General features: G+C 47.4%; 1 protein-coding gene across 1 annotated transcript in view; it reads left to right on the top strand.

Annotated features, from left to right (window-relative positions):
* The first annotated feature begins 6,880 nt into the window (after positions 1-6,880).
* Positions 6,881-20,842, top strand: part of DMBT1 (deleted in malignant brain tumors 1) — a 76,384-nt gene continuing 62,422 nt past the window's right edge. The window contains exons 1-3 of the mRNA XM_078077023.1: positions 6,881-7,402; positions 19,935-19,991; positions 20,353-20,412. The gene's annotated coding sequence lies outside the window, so the exon portion shown is untranslated. The remainder of the gene's footprint in view (positions 7,403-19,934; positions 19,992-20,352; positions 20,413-20,842) is intronic.

Genomic DNA, 20,842 nt, shown 5'->3' with positions numbered 1-20,842 from the left:
TGTCCTTGGTTTCTGGGAAGAGACAATTCTATAGAATTCTTGAGGGAATAACAATGTTAGAAGAGAAACTACCTTTCCTGGAGGCTTTTTAACCCAAGTAGGGCTCAAACACATCACCCAGGCTGCTAGCAGTGAGGAGGAGGTGAAGGAGGAGGAGGAAGGGAGAAGGAGATCCACATGTGGGGCCTCGTGTATGGGATTGAGATTCTTGCACATCTGTCTGCATAGAAAAGTGAAAGTCTTCCAGGAGTTTGGGGTGGGACGGGATGGGATAGGATAGGATGGAAGATTTTAATAAAGTCAAAGTCAAAATTCCTGTCAGGCAAGAACTGAAAAGCAGCAGGTACCTATCTCTGGGCTGCACAGGCCACATGCTGGGTGGCCCTCAGCGTTCCAAAGGCCACCCAGAGAGAGGAGCCTGTCTGCTGGAGCTGATGCTGGTGGGGAGGAGGATGGCGCAGGAACACAACCAAACCCTCATCCTCTTCGTCACACCCATGGCACCTCTGGGATGTGGGAATATGGTTTGAAAGTCACTGGCCTTCACCTAGGTAATCTGTCCATGAGGCCATTTGGGAGATGCTTTTTTCAGGTCTGGGGAACAAGAAAAGTAACACCTCTAAGAACAACAGATGGGTTAAATCTTATGCTGATCTTGTTTCCTTCTTTGCTTGGATGCTAGGAAGCAGCAATCCACAATTCCAGTTGATCTCTAGCAGCTATGGTCCTCTAGTGGAGGGCCTTATGGTATTTCCAGTTTGGTTTGTAATTTCACACTGGTTTTGTTTTCCTAGCCCACCATTAGTTTTCCATATACGTGGTATTAAACATTTCTTTCTTTACTGTCACTTTGTATGTGGTTTTGAAAATTGCATGAAATTGTTTTGGAGCAAGGGCCCAGCCCCACATGACATGTGAGCTAGAGGAGACCCAGGGTGAGGGTGGGCCCTGGCGGCCATCAGAGAGAAAAGTCTTCATGGAGGGAAGCAAGACAGATTAATCCAGGTTTCTGAGACATGGTCGGGCAACGACAGAGAAGGAAAGAGACCTTGAATAAGTCTCTCCTGGTTGAATGAGAAAGCATTAAAGCCCTTCCCATGCCCTGGCACTTTTGGCATGAGGAAAGGGTTGAACCCTGGCATGCCTCCCAGTCTGGACCCTGTCCACAGAGCCCAAGCCACTCTGGGAGTGACCCCAGAGGTGATGGAAGGCTCAGCTGCTCCAGCCCAGCCTTGGGTATGGGGGGCTCCTCCCACAGGGCTAGTGCTCTCTGGCCTGGGGCCAGCTCCCTGCAGGGTGCTAATCTCTCAGCCTGATCAAAACCACCCTTTAAGGTCGTGGAAAAAAATGTGTTCGCCCAATTACACCCAATGAAATGGTGGGTCAGGCATCTCCTGGGGGATATTGCCTGGGCACACATGTGCGCACACACACTCGGGCGTGCACACACACACACTTGCACTGGCTCTTGGGGCTTTGTGTTGTAATAAGGAAGAAGGAAATATGACTGAAACATTTCTCACTCAAGGAACTAGCCTGAGAGTCAGAGACAGCTTTGTGGAGGCCATCAATCGTGGTTTCCTTCTTCGCTGGATACACATAAGAAGTCCATTATGGCTGGGCTGCTCTTAAGCTCTGGTGACACCGGTGGCACATTGGTTTCTTTGGTTTGGCTGAGTGTTGCGTGCTTGTCATTACCCCATAAGGATTTAAAATTCTTCCTTTGTTCGAATTTCCTTGGAGTTATAGCATTTGTTGTGGTTTTCAACACCACCTGTCAAGGCCATGACGAAGGCTGACTTGGTGGTTGTTGATGAATAAAGCAGTGGATTTGAACCATTGCCTTAAACCCAAGGTGAACCAGTGCTCCAGAGTGGAAGGGCCATGGTGATGCGTCCTTGTCTCCAGGGCCACACCTGCCACTTGAGCTCGCTTAGGACTATAGCCAATGTGGGCAACAGATGACCGTCTTTTTAAATAAAAAGCTTTCCTTCTGGGTGATGGGTGTCCTTTGGGCTGCTCCCTTTGGCCTACTTTGCTTGGAGTTTAGAGCCACTGCCTCCTTCCTCAGAGTCAGAATGAGAGCAGGACAGAGGCAGCATCTCTGAGCCTGTAGGGCAGGTGGTGAGGGCCCGATGGGCACCCAGCTGGACTCCCCGAGTGTTAACCTCCAATCCTGGGGCACAGAGAAGTGTGAAGATCAGCAGCACTGGGGATGGTCAGGGGGGGTTGAATCTGGATCCTTTACCACCAGCGTCACCCTGTCCTGTGAGCCAACTCTGCTTTCTTCCTTGTTCCCTTTCCCTCCTCTGCCCCTGGTGGTGCTTCACTGGCTTGAAAGGCTCACACTCCTTGTTAAAGATGAGAGAGCAAGATGGACAGAGTGTTCCAGATTCCGAGGGGAGATGCCTACATAAAATCATCCCAACCAGGACACTGGTGGAAGTGGAAGTGGGTGCCAAGGCCCTGGGATAAGGATTAAGAAGCAGACCCGTCTCAGGACACCTGGACATGTGGTCCCTGCTCAGAGGCTCAGCTATGGAGCTTAGTCTTTATGTGGAGTGCACTAGGATTGCCCCTGAAGGCTTCAACAGAACAGTGGGATCCATCCTATGTTTTTTAAAGTTTCCTGTAGATGCTGGATGGAGTCAAGATTGTAAGGGGCAAAGGGGCTGTGAGGCCAAGCCAGGCCAAGCTTGAGGTGGGGAGCTGGCCCTGGGGCTGAGCAGTAGGGGGAGTAGCCCTCACCAGCCAGGTGACTTTGAACTTATGTCACTCCTGTCTCTTTGTGCTTTAATGTCCATTAGTTTATGAAATGGTGGTGATGAAAATTGGGCTTTAAAAACATTTTCAGGGCACCTGAGTGGCTCAGTCAGTTGAGTGTCCAACTCTTGGTTTTGGCTCAGGTCATGATCATGGGTCATGGGATGAAGCCCCATGTCAGGCTCCACGCTCAGTGGGGAGTCTGCTGGAGATTCTCTCTCTCTCCCTCTCCCTCTGCCCCTTCCCCCCCCCATCTCTTATATAAATAAATAAAATCTTTAAAAAAAATAAAAAAACATTTTCATTTACCAAACAAAAGATGGCAGCATTGTGTTAATCCCAAAATAAAATTTGTTTGAAAATCAATGGGTCTGTAACAACAAATTTTTGGAAACAACAGGCCCACCACCTGCCTGGAGTGTGGCACCCCAGAGCCTTTCAGTTCTTGGACCGTCTTCCCAGTGACCTTCCTTTATCCCCCACGGCCATGCCCCGGGTCTTCGCAACTTCCAGAACCTCAGCCTGATGTTGCCAGACCCCAGTCCTGGCACAGAGCCCCTACCCTCTCCTTTCCTTAGTGCCTGCACATGGATGGTGACAGATCCAGGCCTCACATTGTTGCCTCTGTTCCCCTCCCCCCCAGTTCATCAGCCACCCCACCCCCAGTCTTTCAGCACACCTGTGACCTCTGGACCCACTGACAGTTTTCTCCACCTTACTCTGGGCCTGGGCCCCTCTGATTTGTGGCCCAATCTCAGCCACCTGGCTGCCTGTTAGGCCTTCAGTTCATCTTTCCCAGAGCCCTTCTTCCATCCCCTCCAGGCTTAAATCAACTGAATGTGTGGGTTAGGCTTTTGTGCAGGTGGAGATGGCCAGCAGGTAGCCAGAGACAGGGGAAGCAGGGGCCGGGTAGAGAAACGGGGTCAGAGGTGCAAAGCCATGGGGGTAGATGGAGTCTGTCAGGAGGAGGAAGAGCAGGGGCCTGGTGCAGAGCCCAGGAAAGCACCCATTGTCCCCAGTGCCCCCCCTTCCTCCTGAGTTCCCTGTCTTAGGTGGTGGCTCCTTTAGTTGGTGGCCCAATGACTCAAAGCAGAGCTGGACATTCTGGGCTCCCCCATCTACTTTGCCTGCTCCCCTGGCATCCAGTTGGACCCCAGCTTACGGCCCTGATTTCAGTTATTATCTCCACCCTTCCCCCACCCCCAAATCTTCCCCACTGCCACTGGCCCTGCTGCATTCCTGCAGGCCATGCTTTACTGGACTGCAGGATGGGGACATGAGCCAGGAACATTGGTGTGCTCCCTGCGGTTTGTTTAGTGTCACTGTCCTGTGAGCGAGCCTTGGGGTTCCCCAGAGGGCTTATTAAAGCATGGATTGCTGGGGCCTGCTCTGCAGCCCAAGATGTTTCAGTTCTGACAAGTTCTCGGGTGATGCTGATGCTGGGGGTTCAGGAACCTCGCTTTGAGAACCAGTGATTCAGTGCATCAAAGGTCTGGATGAACCTAAGCTAATATTCAGGTATGTTCTGGTCCATCTGGAGGGAACTGGGTGCTCCCTCTTTCAAGGCCTCGTGCAGCAATGAGGATGCACTTGGATGCATTTGCTGTCAGTGGCGCCTTATTCCCCTGGACTCCTACTACCTTTCCAGTCGGTTCTAACCCTGCAGTTGTTTTTACAGATGCTTGGTGAAAATCCCACCATCTAGGACTGGTGCAGTCGATTTTTAGACTCAAGGGCAAGTCTGATTTGGGGTGCATTTAGTCATGTTTGGTTTAGCCAGCACGTTTAGTCTTTCTAAATTGTTGTGCATCCTGGTGGTATCTTTGGTTTCTGTTCATCCTTCTCTCTGTTTTTCCCAGTCATGGGGAAAGGATTATAGGGGACGAGGATGAGGGACCATCTTATGGTTCAGGATGCCCTCTGGGTAGACACTGACCAATCATCAGCCCCTTTGGATCACAAGACTTCTCCTGAAATAACTAAACTTCAGTCTCTTCATGTAGCAAAACGACCACCAAATATTATCCTTCTGAAACAACTAGAACACGAATAATTATGGAGTGAACCACATTGGCTGTGGCTCAAGTTCACCCGTGCTCTGGCTGGAGGTGGCCTACCTAAGAGTCTCCCATGTCTCTTCCGTAGCAGGGGCCGCACGTCTGGGAATTGGGAGCGCTGTCACGACCACAAGCATTTAGAGGTGCCCAGAATAGTTCTTTATGCAAAGACTTCCAAGAAAGGACAATGACAGGCTCCATTATCTTAATGAGAGTTTCTTTTGGATACCATCCAGTTTCCTTGTTCTTATTCTTTGCTCTCTAAATGATTGGCATATAATTTGGTCTTTCAAGCAGACTAATTCTGGAGCCAAAGTATACTCCTATTGTAAATGAATGAATTGGCTCCCTGGCTTACCAATTAGTGTCTGGTGAGTATAATTAGTGTAACTAGATTTCCTAGAACCTGATCGCCCTGAGGTGAATTGAACTTGAAAAGGCTAACACTCTATGATGCTGCCATCCTATGTGAGGGTGCCCCCACCGTCCCCCAGACTCCTTCCCCCTGATTGCTTCATTTCGTCATTGGACCTTCACCCTCGCGGGCTCCCTGCTCAGTTATAATAACCTCCTTGGAGATGCAGTGCACTGAGCTTCACTAACCTTCTGTGCCTCTATGGGAAAGAGTTGTAAATAACTCTTTTGAGAATGGTGATGGTTGGTGAAGGAGAAATGGCTCCCAGGTGTCTGAGGGTAGGGAGAGAAAGGGGAACACAGGCAGCAGAGAGAGATTGGGAGCCACAGTTCCGATTTCCTTTTATTTTTCCATTTTGTTGTGAGCCAACTCTGGACTGCAGCTGCCGATTTGGCTTCCAATTGTGTTGGTCTAGAGCTAGTGTTGTCCTTAAAAATACTCTCCCTTCACTGCTTTGGGGACCTAGCATCTTTCATAAGGCATAGGTCAAAAAATTCAGCGCCTGTTCTGAAGACCTCAGAGACTATTTTCTTTCTCTACCCATTCCTTTGTTTTTTGTTTTTTTTAAAGATTTTATTTATTTATTTGAGAGAGAGAATGAGATAGAGAGAGAGAGCATGAGAGGGAAGAGGGTCAGAGGGAGAAGTAGCCCCCCGCTGAGCAGGGAGCCCGATGTGGGATTCGATCCCGGGACTCCAGGATCATGACCTGAGCCGAAGGCAGTGGCTTAACCAACTGAGCCACCCAGGCACCCTCTACCCATTCCTTTGAATGTTTTTGAATATCAAGATGTCCTTTGGTGGACGGCACTCAAACCCAAGGCCCACCATTGGATTGGAAATACAGTCTCTTAGGGGTGGGATGGGGAAGGTGTTGGGGTTTAGTGGAAAAATACCAGGGGTTGGAGTCAGACTTTTGGTTCCAACTCTGGCTCTGTCACTTTCTAACTGTGTGATTTTTAGTAAGTTACTTACCCTCTCTGAGCCTCAGATTCCTCCAAAGCAGTTACTGAGCTAATGTGATATTTGGGGTACCTCATCCAAAGTAGTTCTTGCCACTGATACTCTATTCTATCACCTTGATCACTTCCTTCATAATTCTTCCCACAATCTGAAATGCTTCTCTTTACTTGTTTATTTCTTGTCTGTTCTCTGTGTTGCCCTAGTTTATAAAGCCAGTGAGGGCAGGTATCATGTCTACCTGGCTTTGGACTTTAGCCCCATTACCTGGAGCAGTGCCTGGCACATCATAGGTGCTTAGCACATATTTGCTGAATGAAGAGATGAATAAATAGCATAATCTTTAACATGTGGTCAGTACCCAGTTAATGTAGAACTCACTCTGTGTGAACAGTCCTGGTCTCCTTCTTCCAGATGTCCTCACACCCATTCAGCCACTTCAGTCTGCAAATATCTCTTGGGCACCTACTATATGCTAAGCGTTGTTTTAGATTCTGGGGATGCAGCAGTGAACAAAACAGACACAAATCCCTGCCTTGTAGAGCTTGTATTGTAGTGGGAACAGACGGGCAAAAGACTAAAGACAAAAACTATAAGGAGGCCAGCTGGGAGGAGCACTGTGGAGTGTGGTAAGCCAGGAAGGGGTTAGGGAGTGCTAAAGATAGGTGGTTAAGAAAGTCTGCTAGGAGGAGACATATATCAGAAAGAATCTGAAGGAGGGAAAGGAATGAACTCAGAGATTTCTGGGGACAAATTCTTGCAGGCAGAGGAGACTGCAGATGCAAAGGCCCTGAGGCTGGACTATCACTGGAGTGAGCTGGCTCTGTGGGGCCTATAAACCATGCCAGGGCTTTCAGCATTATCCTGAGACAGATGGGAGGAACATGATCAGACTTCTACATTTCAAAGGTCATTAGAGAGTTTATTTCTGGAAGATTCTGCAGTTGGATTATATCCTGATGGACAGCAAGCTATATCAATCCTCCTACTCTCCAGCCTTCTGATGGGAGGCAGTCTCTGCTGGGAGCTGTCCTGGACACTGGCCTGGCTCTGTGTCATGCCCCCCTCTCTGGATCTCAGTGTCCCCACCTCGAAGCTACATGTTGGTGACCCTGGAAAGCAGGAGCGGGGGCTGCTCCTGAGACCCAAAGCCTGTCGAGCCCTTGCTCTGCTTGAGGCACTGTGATTTCAGAAGAGCAGCAGGGATGGTAAGACAGTTTGGTCTTCAGATCATGGTGGGGCTGCATGGGGCGGGGGTCCCTTGTAGCCTGGTTGGGAAGACGGGCTCTCTGAGAGCCAAGCTGAGTGGCACTGTAAGCATCCTAGACACGGTGCCCGAAGGGTTGTTACAATGGTAACAATGGCTAGCAGTCCTGGTGTGCTACTCAGCAGTGGTAAAATCAGATTTTGGAGGTCAACCTGACACCTGAAGGGGAGCCACGATCACACAGACTTCTGGGACCCAGTGACCAGAAGCACAAAGCGGTGCCTGAAGGTGTGGCAGTGTACCCCTTCCCACGCAGGCTCCTGGGCCTCCCTCTCGCACCCTCAGCTCAGTGGCCCTGGTCAGTCCCAGGTCACAGGGCTCCTGGGCTCAGAGATCAGAGACCCCATGGAAAGTGGACTGCCTCCAGCCCCCTGGGTGGCCGGCCGGGCACTTGTCTGTGGGTAGAGCCAATCTCTGGAAAAAGGGGGCTAGGCCACCGAAGTTGAGGGCAGTTGCCTGCTCTGGGGAGTCTGCCTGGGACCCCAGCTCAGCACTGGGGCAGTGCCTCTGGCAATCCCCGGAGCCTCGCTGGGCCTCCAGTTGCCCATCCTGTAAGAGGAGCGGTAGAACTCCTTCAAGGAATTCCCACAGGCTGCCCTATAGGAGAAAATGGGGGAGGCAGTGAGAGGGTGGTGAGGACAGAAAGGAGGAAAAGCTGGCTGAACCAGCAGGGGCTCCTCCTACCACAATCTGAAGGGCTCTACTGCCCTGTTTTATCTTTGGGGGTTTCCCATGAATTTCAATTGAGGAAAGGCTTCTGCTGCTGGAAAAGTGAAAGCCGTGTGCAAACCTATAGGGTTCCAGTGTGGGCCATGCCTCTGGGATTGGGGTGGGGAGCTTGGTTCTACCGCCAGAGTGTGCAAGCAGGCGGCCATCAGGATCATATTAGCCTGGGGAAGGTCCTCCACACGTGGGGCCCGGGTGCTGAGCCTCAGAGCTTTGATGAGCTTCTCCATCCCGTTGCTCTCACTGGCAGCTCTGTAGCTCTGGTCTTCCACCCAGCCATGCTGCTGACACAGGTGCTTCTGAGGCAGGGGGCAGGGGGCAGGCGGGCCCTCGGAAAGGGAGCAGATGCTGCTGGAGGGGTGGGTCCTCCACAGAGCCTTCTCTCCACACAGGAAGACCTCTCTGAATAGGGTCTTATCACCCACAAAGGGCCTTGGGACCAGGTGAGGAAGGACTTCCATGATGGCGGCAGGTGCCCTCAGCCCCATTGTGTTCTTCCTGCTCGTTCAGGACGTCCACCTTCCTTCTGCTCCACTGACATCACCCATTTTCCCACCTGGGACGCAGCCTCAAGTGGCTTCGAAATAACAGGCAGGTTCCCTCCACTTCTCTCTCCCTGGAGTCTTTTGAACAAAAAGCTCACAAGCCCTTGTTGTCTTAGGCTCTTTACTGCTGACCAAAGAGGAGGAAGAACGGGGTCACCGAAATAACAAAAATGGGGGAGATGTGCTGTTGGGAAAATCATACCAAGTTCCCAAGAAGATGTTCCTGGTTTGAGCTGAGCTATCGATGGGGTTTGCTCCCCAGTCTCCCGGCAGGACACCCTCCTGCTTCCCTTCTCACACGGTCCAGAGAGTCATGCCTTGTTCCCCACCCGGTCTTCCCACTGCTGGTTGCCGGATGACCCCTGTTTATATATCAAGACTATGTTTAGGTGTCCCCCTCTCTGAGAAACTGCTTCTGCCATCTGATTCATGTTCCCAATGCAACCTGCATGAGTACTTACTGGCCCCTGTTGTAATTGTCACCATGTGGGTCTGTCTCTAAGACCAGGCAGTGTGCTTCAGTAAGGGAAAGACACATTAACCCTCTTCTCCCTCACAGATATTTCATACTCCTACCACTTCTCTCTGCTGTGCTTAAGGCAGACATTACTAAGCTATCACAGCTTCCTTGTTTTGATGATCCCAGACCCAGCTTCAAGATCATTTTCAGCTCAGCCCACCAGGAACCAAACTACCATAACCTCCAGCAGAGGAATCTGATGTGCTGTCTGGTCTTAGGCTACCCTAGCAGATGTGTATTCTTGCTGTCTTGTCACCTGATACCTACCTGTTGTTGGACTGACAGCTGGAGAACGAAAAACAATGAGGCTATCTTCCAGAAATGTGCCTGTTTTCATCAAGGGGAGAAGTGGAACTTGGGAACAACAGGAAGAGCTTCAGGATTAAAATTGAAATCCCCAGGTTGAATGTATCTTTCATCTGGATGAAGCCAAGTGCAGACGCCCAGCGCTAAATCCTGATTGGCACAGGTTCCTGGTATCCTTCCAGAATGAAGCACCAGGAGAGGATAGGTTAGCAGCTCATGGCAAGAAAGCCAAGGTATCGTCTGATAGTGTGTCAGCAGAGAGGCAGGACACTGCTCCTCCAGGTCAGGATAACAGAGGCAAATCCTGCAAAGCCATACGCTTCTACCTAGGGTTACTAACCCCCGAGAGCATTTTGATAAAAATAAACGACAGGTAACATTCTTGGAGATGGTAGGGGGTTTACCAGAGCCTGGTGATAAAGGGCAAAGTGATATCTACATAACAAACCCAAGGAGAGGTCAAGGTTTGTGGGTTTGCCAAGCTTCAAGAGTTATACAACGTGAATGCCAAGGGCCAAGAAATCAAACCTGTGAAATGGTTGGAGGTGGTTAAGTTTGAGGTCACATGTTTCTCAGCTCCTGTGCTACGGGATTAGTGTGAGATCCAGAAGATGGTGGAAGTTAATTTGAGCCCACAGACTCTATGGACTCACCCCTCATGCCTTCTACTCTCCAATCATGTTGTTTCTCCAAGGCAAGGGGCCAATAAGAGGATGCACTGCCAGAATAAATCATCCCAAAGAGATGCTTTTCCCCTTGGCACCATGTCCTGTGTTTGCCCAGCAACCCACATCCTGCTCAGCCCTGAATCTTCTGACTTCCCACAAATTAATTCAAATTCTCCAAGGTTAAAATTGAGCCTATATCCAGAGAGCACCTGAGAGTCTTTGAGTTTCACCTAAAAGGAAGTGGGGAACTGTATCACTGTGTGTTTGCCCCTGGAGAATTGCCAGATCATTCATACAGCAATCAATCTAACACACCTCAGTTGTTCCCACTGATTAGCCATCAACTGTTAGCTAAAGTCCTCACTTCCTTTACACTGATTTATGGCAGCAATAGAAATATACCACCCCAGAGGACACACCTCCTTTCAGCTGGGAACCTATAAATGTCAAGGTATTTTTATTCTAATTGAGAAGGACCCAGCAAAATGGGGATCTCCATAGTCATCCTTGAAATATGTCTTTTACTGGATCCAGTTTTATCTGCAGGTATATATCTAATTATTATATTCATTAATTTCACTCTTGCAAATCCTAGTCATGGCAAATTATATCTACTTATTCCCTGGTGCTAGACTTCCCATCTCAAGGGGAGTTTTGTATCAAGGAGGAGGAAATTCTTTGCTCATAACTGTCATTGCAAGTATTGAGAAAGAATGGCTTTTTGTTTGTTTGTTTGTTTTGTTTCTGGCTGAGAAATACAACGGTTGTAGTTAGAAAAAGTCAATCATTATGTCAATGTTTTCAGTGAGTAGCTCAACTAAGGAAATGATTGATTGGCCTTAGAAAAATTCCTGAAGTTAAGGAAAAGTGCATGTGTACTATTAAGAGGCTCTAAAACTTTGACATCATTGGTTAAGGACATGGTTTGTGTACTCTAAAAATGGGCAGTAAGATCGCCCCTGAAAACGCTCATTAAGTGACTTCTTTCTGTAGGTGTATCTGGCTTGATAATATTTACCAAGCAAACTCAGGTCAAGGAGCTGAGCACAGACAAGATCATTAAGACTCCAAGTTTGTGCCTGTCACTCTGCTTTAGATAAATGATTTGAAGCTCGATAACTCACGGGAGTTCCTTGGTGTTCTTAGAGTGTGAAGTGATCAAATGTATACAAAAGAGCCATTGGCAAGTCAGTGTGGCCGTGGAATCTCAGTGTCGATGTATGGGGTTACTACGTGAGCTGGCTGGTTAGCCCGTCTGCCTAGGAGCTATCTGTCTCTGCCTTGGTTCCTCCCTTCTGTTCTCTCTTCGTTCCTTCCCTCTTCTCCTTCTTTCTCTCCCTCCCTCCCTTCATCCTTTACTTCCTTCCTTCTCTTTTACCTCCCTCCTGCTTTCTTTGGTGTCACCTTTTGCTACATTCATGAATTTCAGAAGACAGGGCAAAAGTACCCTAATTTCTAGAGAAATTCCAGAACTCTCACTCCTACCCCAAAGGCTTTGTAGGGGAAACTCCAGAGATGCAGGTTCATTTGGGAAACTGCCTTCATGAAAGCAGCACCCCATAAGGAAGCCCTCGCTGTGCTGGCAATGGAGAACAGGGCTGTACTGTGTGATGTGGGCGGCCGGCATGGTGACACAGGTGGGCCAACTGACAGAGGATGCCCACCTTCTTTTCTTGGCAGGAGGACATCAGTCTGGGGGCTGGAAATCGTGTCTTGAAAATGGGGGCAGTGTTGTTAACTCTAGCTTTCACCTCTAGAACATGAATCGCTGGACTTGCACTGGCTCTGAGAGGTGACGTGGGATTTAAGTCAGCCCTTGAGGGACAGGACTTGAGTTGCCCTGTTCTTATTTACAGAGGGGCTTAAAGGAGCAGTGTGCTTGGATTGAGGGAACTCGTGGTTTTTCCATGACTTTCTGGGCACATGCGCGCGCGCGCTCATGCACACACACACACGCATGCGTGCCTATGCTTGCAGTTTAGAGGTGGGAATTGACCTCTGCAAAGTGCTTCCTCTGTACGGAGTGCTCTGCTGGACAGTGTGCCCGTGTTCTCTTATCTAAATCTGCTAACCGTTAGTGCAGTAGGTAGCGCGTCAGTCTCATAAATCTGCTAACCACCCCAGAGTTAGGTGTCACCATTCCCACATGGGAGATGAGGCAACAGCCTCAGGAAGGGTACGTGGTTTGTCCCAGGTCAACAGCAGGTGAGCAGCTGGGCCAGGATTCGAACCTAGAGGGGGTCCACCCCCACTCAGGTAGCAGTTTTGGCCCAATGACCCTTGTTGCTCCTTGCAGAGAGCCGAGGAGATGACCCTCAGCATTTGGCTCAGCGCTGGAGCCCCATGGTGGAGCTGGGTGCCAGAAGGGCCATGGCAAGTGGCACCGTCCTCAGCTCTGGTCCTTGCACAAGCTCTTGAGAAAAAACTCAGTGCCCCCAGGTTTGTGCTGGGCTAGAGGGGCCGTGAAACCTCTGCCTCTCCTAGCCACGTCTTTGGTGCTGCCACTTACCAGCTCTGGGGCCTCTGCAAGCCTCCGTTTACTCATCTGTAATCTGGGACTGTATTCCAACCTCCCTGGGTGGTGTGGACATGAGGTCAGCAAGCAGGGTCAGAGAGAGGGCGCCTGGGAGCCCCTCACTGTTACTGCTCCAGGTCTTAACGTTGTATCCAAACCTCACTTCCTAAGTGCAAGGTGGTGTCTTGGATTGGATCGTGGAACAGAAAAAAGGAAAAGCTGGTAAAATCCACAGAAAGGCTGGAGTTCAGTGAGTGGAGAATGTGCCAGTGTTGGTCTCGCCACCATGACAAAAGCACCACGGCAACGCTAGATAACCTCGGGGGGCTGGGGGCAGCGTGCATGGGGTCTCCCTCTGTGTATTAGCTCTGCAACTTGTCTCCCACTGCAAAGTTATTCCAAGAAAATTTTAAGACCACTTCCTTGGGTCCCATTTCTTGAAGGCCAATGTTTTGCAAAATGAGGAAGCAATAATTGCTTACAAATGAATTCCTAACAGATTGTTCCACCTTGTACGTACCCTTTCCACAGCTTAGCAGGGGTTTTGGCAATGATTAATGCCTTAAATAAGGAGAAAATCGAATGAAGGGACGTTCAGACGTTGTGAGAATGTGTTTCATGTGGGTGACATTTGGGGGGGCACTTCTGAATCACTTAAATAACAGGCCACGAGGATTACCCTCCTGAGCAGTTCTCCTTTCTTCGGCACACATTTATTGTGCAAACTCACCAGTGGGCATCATGTGACTCAGCCTGAGCTCAGTCTGCTGAATGTTCTGGAATGAGGGGAAAGTCCATGGTGGTGTGTCGGACTGAGTCCAGGTGGGGTGGCCTGGCATCCAGGACCCTGCAGTCCTGCTCAGTTGTCTTCTCCAGCCCCACATTCTCCACACCTTGCTGGGCATCACCCATCTATGTGGCTATTCCCCACACGGTCCACGCTATTTTCTACCCCGTGATTTTATTTGTTCTGCAGGATACCTTGCAGCTCACCGTCTCATACAAAGCAGCCTGTACTTCCTATCTCCCACACTCCAGTAATGCTGCCTCTTTGCCATGTTGACTTCACTCATGCTGTTCCATTTACCTGGAACAGTCTTCTTCCCCTTCTCCCTTGCCTTCACCTGGCTAAATCTAGCTGCTATTTTTAAATACATGGACGCTGTCCCATCCAGGAATCTCTCCCTCCCTGACATATACTCTCAACACACACACACACACACACACACACACACTCCGACACACACAAAAACACAGACACATATATAGATATGTACACTACACACATGGACTGTGTCATCTTATGGTTATCACTCTTATTCTCCCATGGCATCTTAACTCCTGCACCAAATTATCTGTGGATTTTTCTAGGGATCCTGCTATGCTGGGAGTACATGGAGGGCAAGGACCATGTCTTCCTCATTTAGTACCCAGCACAACACCTTGCATTGCTAAGAGCCTACAGAGTGCCTGGCTCATGCTGAACATAAGGGGACAGCCTGGATGCCCCGGTGCGGGGCCAGCTAGGCTCGAGAGAGCATGTGCCCATAAGCCATCTCCAAACATGCTCCCATGCCAGGTCCCGAGCAGGATTTCTGTTTCCTTGTATCTAGTTTATAGGGAGCTACATGCTATGTCAGGAATATTATTACCCACATTACTGTGTATTATTACTTCAAAATGTTTTGCTTTTTTTACAAATTGCAATGGAATCCCATCATTTTGATTTGAATTGGGGGATGCACCCAGCGGAGTTGTGTGGCACGCTTGCTCTGGGCTCTGGGCGCTTGACTTCAGACATGAGTTTCCCTACTTGGTAGCTGTGTGAATTTTGACAAGTTGTTTTACCTTCTAAGTCTTGGATTTTTAGCTATAAAATAGGTGTGCATAACACTTCTACCATAATGGATTTTGTGAAGGTGAAATGGGTACTATGTGTCCAGCACTTAGCTCAATGCCAGGAATGTGGAACTTGCTCAAAAATATTAGCACTTCCTCTCCTCCTTCTTACCTTTGCCCTTCTTCCTTCCCTGCATCTCTCTACCATTAGCTTCATTATCTTCCTTTGTCTTTCCAATTCCTTCTGCACCTAAAAAACTGCCTCCCATATAACCTGCCACCCCATCTCCACCTTGGCTTCAAATCACAGCTCCTAATGCACGGTTAGGGCAGAAAATGTAGGAACTAGAGAAAAATGAGAGAAAAAGTAAAAACACCCCAATCTACCACCCAAGATGGCTAATGTTAAAATATGTATTTCTTTCAAGTTACATGTAAGTGATATAATTTAACATACAGTTTTTCTATAATTTATCTTTATATTCTGCACATTTTAACATGCCCCTCACAGGTTTTGGACATTGAGGTTATTTTAGATTTTCTTCTTTTTTAAAAATTTCAGCTTTAGGGGCACCTGGGTGGCTCAGTCGGCTGGGCCTCTGCCTTCGGCTCAGGTCGTGATCTCCAGGTCCTGGGATCGAGCCCTGTGTCAGGCTTCCAGCTCGGCGGGGAGCCTGCTTCTTCCTCCCCTTCTGCCTCTCCCCCTGCTTGTGTTCTCTTTCTCTCTCTCTCAAATGAATAAATAAAATCTAAAATTTCAGCTTAATGAGGTATAATTATCAATAAAATTATAGAATATTTGAAGTGTACCCGTGGTGATTAGATAGAAGTATCCATTGTAAAGAGGTTACCCATCGAGTTAACACATGCATTACCCCACATATTTATCTCTCTCCATTTTATTTTCTTTTTTTTTTGGTGAGAACATTTAAGTTCTACTCCCTTAGCAAATTTCAGTTGTTGAATACAGTGTGATCAACTATCGCCATGTTTTACATTAGATTTTCAGACCTTACTCATAGCAGAAAGTTTGTACCCTTTTACCAACCTCTCGCTTTTTCCTGCACCCCTTTCAAGTTCTTTGTGTAATGGGTAGTACTGTGAATGCCCATACATCTTTGTCTACATTGTAGAAATTATGATTATTTCTTTTGGCTATATTCTTTTTTTTTTAAGATTTTATTTATTTATTTATTTGAGAGAGAGAGCATGAGCGGTGGGTGGGGGGGATGGGGAGAGGCAGAGGGAGAGGGAGAAGCAGGCTGAGCGGGGAGCCTGAGGCAGGGCTCAATCCCAGAACCCCGGGGATCCTGTCCTGAATCGAAGGCAGACACTTAACCAACTGAGCGACCCAGGCTCTCCTCCTTTGGCTATATTCTTAGAAGTGGAATTACTGAGTCAAACGGTTGATTACTTTTAAGGCTTCTAAAACACATTGATAAATAATTTTTCCAGAAGTGTACCAATTCTTTCCCCTATCAGTAAAAAACAAAAGTGGCAATTTTCTACACTTTGACCAGATCTGAATATTATGGCTCAAAAATCTTGGCTGAATTGCTGGGTGAAAAATAGTATATAGGTATTTAAGTTTGCATTTCTTCGCTTACAGCCAAGGTGAGCATTTTTAAGCCATTTATATTCTCTTTCTTTGAATTGTCTTTATATTAAAAAATATTGTCCAATATTTTTTGAAGATTCGTGTCTTCCTCATTGATTTATATAAACTCTCTATATAATTTGGTCATGAATACTTTGTCCACCATATTAATGACAGATTTTTTCTCAGTTTGTAATTTGCCTTTAATTTTGGATTTTGATTTTTTTTCTGAACAAATACTTTATATTTTTTATGTAATTAAATTTATTGCTGTTTTCCTTTGTAATTTCCTACTGATTCTAAATTTAGAAATTTCTTACAGAAATCAGATAAACATTTAACTAGTTTCTTATTTTTGTGTGTTTAAATATCTAGTTCTTTAGTTCTGAAAATTATTTGGTGTGAAGTCAATTTCTAAAATAATTTTTTTCTCTCTCTATATATATATTTTAGAGAGAGAGAGATGCAAGTGGGGGCAGGAAGGGGCAGAGGGAGAGGGAGAGAGAGAATCTTAAGCAGGCTCCATGCCCAGCAAGGAGCCCAATGCATGCCTCATCTCACGACCTTGAGATCAAGTCAAGACTCGGATGCTTGACATGAACCACCCAGGTGCCCCTTTTCTCTATATTTTAATTCATATTGCTTTATTTTGAATATTTTGGAGCTAATGATAATTTTTTTGAATGCCATGAGAAGACACTATCTTAAACACTTGATGTATTTTTTCCTGGTTTTGTCTTCACAATAACCTTATGAAGCAGTTCCTGTAATTAATCCTGTAATTTTACAGATAAGGAGACGGAGGCCAAGTGAGGTTAATGACTTGCTCGGGTTTAGAGGACGAATGAACAGCAGAGCTAGAATTTGAACCCGTGGCCCCATCTCCCAAGTTCCTGGGTGTACAAGTCCTGCTCCCACCAACCCCAATTTGCCCTTTCAGAATCTATTCCTTTTCAAGAACTTATTTTTAGCCTGTTAATTTTTCCTAAAGAACTTCAGAACCCTTTTTTAAAGAACCACTCAATCAAAGAAAAACCTTCAGACGGGAATTATAGTGAACCTGTGAATTGGTTTATAATGACTGACATTTCTGTATTCAGTCCTTCCATTCAGAAACCTAGTTCATCTCTCTCTTCCTCTGCAGGAGATGGCCAAGGAGCTTTGCATGGCGTTTGTTTTTTTATTCTTTTTATTTTTTTAAAGTTGGCTACATGCCCAACATGGGGCTTGAACTCACAACCCTGCGATCAAGAGTCGGATGTTCTACCAACTGAGCCAGCCAGGCACCCCTGTACTTTTATTCTTATAAGACCGTTTTGAAGGAGCACTTTATTCATAGTGTCCTTACTTCCTCAGAGCCCATTGTAAGCCCCGTCTTCCCCCCTGCCTGGCTCACATCTGCCTGTAGTTCCCGGAGTAGAACCAGGGAACCACATAGGATCTCCGCTAGACCCCTGGACACCCCTCAACTGAAGCCCTTAGTTCCCTGCCCTCCCCCAGCTGGTTACCTGGTCGTGTCACCTGCTAGAGCCAACTTGCGAAGGGACGAAGGATGGTGGAGGCATCGTGCAGTGTCAGAACTCCCCCTGGCTGAGATGTCCAGCATCCCGTAGGGGCTCGGGTGTTGAAGGAAGTGTATCTCACCTCTCTCTTGAAATCACTGTTACATTTCCTTTACATATGCTGCAACTCAATGATTTTCAAACGTATCAGAATCACCCGGAATGCTTTTACAACACTCCAGAGCTCCTGATTCATAAGTCTGGGGGAACCCTAAGAATCTGCAGTTTTAACATGTTCTGGGTGCTAACTGATGCTGTTGATTCATGCCCCCCTCCCCGAGAACCATTGTTTTAAAATAACTTTGTTTTCTGTTTTTTGTTTTTTTTGAGAGAGAGGGAGAGATAGTGTGGGGGGGGAGGGGCAGAGGGAGAGAGAGAGAGAGAGAGAATCCCAAGCAGACTCCACGCCCAGTGCGGAGCAGGATGTGGGGCTCGATCCCAGGACCCTGAGATCACGACCTGAGCTGAAATCCAGAGTCGGATGCTTAACCGACTGAGCCACCCAGGTGCCCCTAAAATAAATTTTTCTAAAGTGACTGGGACAGGTAGTTTGTTGGTTACTCAAAAATGTTGCTTAAAATGGGGAACCATGAGCATACATACACATTTTAAGTGTTCCCTGTTAACTGAAGACACACCAATACACTTGGATTCACCAATTTGTTGCTGTAGGCTTTTCTCCCGGGAGGGATCTTCTGTGGTTCCGCAATGTCTTTCTTACATAAACCATAACCATTTGGCATATCTGTAATTTCAAGTTTTTGTTTCTCCAAAGGGGAGCGTGAAATGAAAGATACTTGCAAAGTGGTGTGAGCCCCAAAATTCTGTTGTTGTACATCTTTCTGGCACTCTTCACTGTCCCACCTGCCTGGTTTCTTTTTTAGCAACTTGATTTTATTTCCAAAGCATTCAGCCTTATTTTATAGAAAACCATCTTTCTTTTTTTACCCATATTTCTTTGATTTATTTAATATTTAACTGAATTTAATGCCAAGGACAACTGTCATAAGCAAGTTCGGGGCTCATACCTGCCTCTAGTTGATCAAACAAAGAAGTTGGTTGGAATGGAAGTTGCCAGGTAAGCTAGAAAACAGCCTATCAGTGCTAGTGATCAGTAGGTTTACAGGGAGGATGGAGGGCATCATTTGACGTGGTGAGGGGGTTAAATAAACATCAGTGAAGAGAATTTCTTGTTTACTGCCACCTACTGGATGCCTTTCCACTCGAATATTCAGGTACAGCAAATAAAAATACAATGTACCCAGTTCAATTTGATTTGTAAAAAAATGTTTTGTTTTATGTGTGTGTGTGTGTGTGTGTAAGTGTGTCCATGCAAATATATTTGGAACATACTTATACTAAAGAAGTATTCATTGTTTATCTGAAATTCAAATAAAAAGATAATTTTTTTGTACAATATGTCCCATACAATATTTGGGATATACTTATATTAAGAAATATCTTTGGGGGCGCCTGGGTGGCTCAGCCGTTAAGCGTCTGCCTTCGGCTCAGGTCATGATCCCAGGGTCCTGGGATCGAGCCCTGCATCGGGCTCCCTGCTCCGCGGGAAGCCTGCTTCTCCCTCTCCCACTCGCCCTGCTTGTGTTCCCTCTCTCGCTGTGTCTCTCTCTGTCAAATAAATAAATAAAATCTTTAAAAAAAAAAAAAGAAAAAAGAAATATCTTTGTTTATTTGAAATCCCAATTTAGCTGGGCATCCTGTATTTTATTTGGCAATCCTTTTGCTCCATTTTTTCGTTGACATATGATTATGCCTTCTTTTAAGTCTAGAGGAAATATCTGCCCCTGTCTGGAATCCTCCTGCTTTTCTTCCAAAGCCAAGAATTGCTCTCCTTTTGAGATTCCCACTCCCCTGCACTCCGTGTTCCTCCCAGGGAAAGACCGGATTACTGGCTACCAAGTCTCGCTGCTGAGTCGCCCCTGAGCTCCAGAGGACTGAGCTTTGCCCTCTCTGATGGATTCCTCCCTCCTCCCTGACTCTCAGTGCAGTGCCCCCGGGCAGTCAGAGATTAGTCCATACTTGCTGAGTGAAATATTTAGTGAATGAGGCCCAGCTAAACCTCCAAAGTAAAGTCTGATGCAGCCCCCTCCCCGGTTTGAATTAGCAAGGAGGTCAGATCTAATGCTTCTTTTCAGAAGAGCTCTCATTTGGCCCTTTTTCTTTGTCTTTCTCAGCAAGGACAGTGTCAACCACCAACGGAACCACTTTTGAGGAGAAACATACACCAACTGGTAACTCTAAACTCTGGGACTGGGTGGTTGTGGGACCCATCCCCACCCGCAAGGACTCAGGAGGGACTGCTGCAGAGAATCTTACTGGGTTTTAGATGTAGGACAAGGAAGGACCTCTTCTGATGGGGTCCACCTGGGCACTCAGCCCCTTCCTCGCAAGTTTCCACACTGACCAGAAGACAGGCCCTGAGTCTCCATGTCAGCCTGTGCCCAGCCACACCTCTTTCCTAAGATCTCTGTCCCCCAGGGTATCCCCCCGGGGGCTGCAGCCACTCAGCAGGGAAGCAGAGGCAGGTGGGGACAGGAGCATCTAACTAAGGCTCTCTGGATATAATCAGTTACTATTCCTCTTCTTTTCTAGGATTTTTATCACATGTTGGGAAAACAGTGGAAACCTCTACGGCCGTCGATGCTTTAAGCGGTAACTTCTTCTGCCATTTCTTGATCTTATTATAGTCCTGTGTGTGCACGAGTGTGTTTGCTTGTGCGAGAGTGCAGACCTTATGATTTGGGCCACATTGTTCAAATGTTAAATAGGTATATACTGAAACGCAGAACTGTGAAATGGTTTAGCGCAACTGCCTGAGTACAAAGTCCTGCCCCTTAGCACTTATCAGTCGGTTGGTCTTGGGTCGCCTTCCTGAGCCTTGGTTTTCCCCACGGGTTATTTTGAGGATTAACTAGGATGATACATGGAAAGCTCTTAAATAGGATCTGAGGAAGTCACAGTTTGGTAAGGGCTCAGGACAGATTGTCCTGGATGACGTGCGCTGCTCAGGAAATGAATCCTAGCTATGGCCATGGGGAAGACACCAGCGTCATCTGCTGGGGTGGGGTGGGGGTTGGCTCCA

This window comes from Halichoerus grypus, chromosome 7 (genome assembly GCF_964656455.1).
Source record: "Halichoerus grypus chromosome 7, mHalGry1.hap1.1, whole genome shotgun sequence".
Taxonomy (NCBI): domain Eukaryota; kingdom Metazoa; phylum Chordata; class Mammalia; order Carnivora; family Phocidae; genus Halichoerus; species Halichoerus grypus.
The sequence above is the reverse complement of the archived record's forward strand: the minus strand, read 5'-3'. Positions and strand labels throughout refer to the sequence as shown.